This window comes from Eimeria mitis, genomic scaffold, assembly GCF_000499745.2.
Source record: "Eimeria mitis Houghton genomic scaffold, Emh_scaff1902, whole genome shotgun sequence".
Lineage (NCBI taxonomy): Eukaryota > Apicomplexa > Conoidasida > Eucoccidiorida > Eimeriidae > Eimeria > Eimeria mitis.
Genome location: NW_013570225.1, coordinates 6,896 through 7,259, shown reverse-complemented (window position 1 = coordinate 7,259; position 364 = coordinate 6,896). Strand labels below are relative to the sequence as shown.

Here is a 364-nt window from a genome sequence, read left to right as displayed (position 1 = left end):
CTGCTGCTGCTGCTGCTGCTGCTGCTGCTGCTGCTGTTTGCTGCAGAGACTGTAGGTGCTCCCACAGCCATCTGATATACACACAAAAATATCAACGGAAAATAAAATACACAAGCAGCAGCAGCAGCAGCAGCAGCAGCAACAGCAGCAGCAGCAGCAACAGCAGCAGCAGCAGCAACAGCAGAAGGAGCAGCAGCAGGAGCAGCAGCAGGAGCAGGGGGAATAAGAGTAGGTGCTGCTGCTGCTGCAGCAGCCGCTGCGGGTGCTGTTATGTGAGCATCATCTGCAGCAGCAGCATGCACAGCAGCAGCAGCAGCAGCAGCAGCAGCAGCAGCTGCAGCAGCAGCAGCAGGAGCAACGTATG

At 57.1% G+C, this 364-nt stretch overlaps 1 protein-coding gene across 1 annotated transcript in view; it reads right to left on the bottom strand.

The window, feature by feature from the left end:
• EMH_0045570 (uncharacterized protein) overlaps positions 1-364 on the bottom strand; it is a gene marked incomplete at both ends in the record, with an annotated part of 6,927 nt that overhangs the window by 2,050 nt on the left and 4,513 nt on the right. The gene's annotated exons all lie outside the window — the stretch shown is intronic.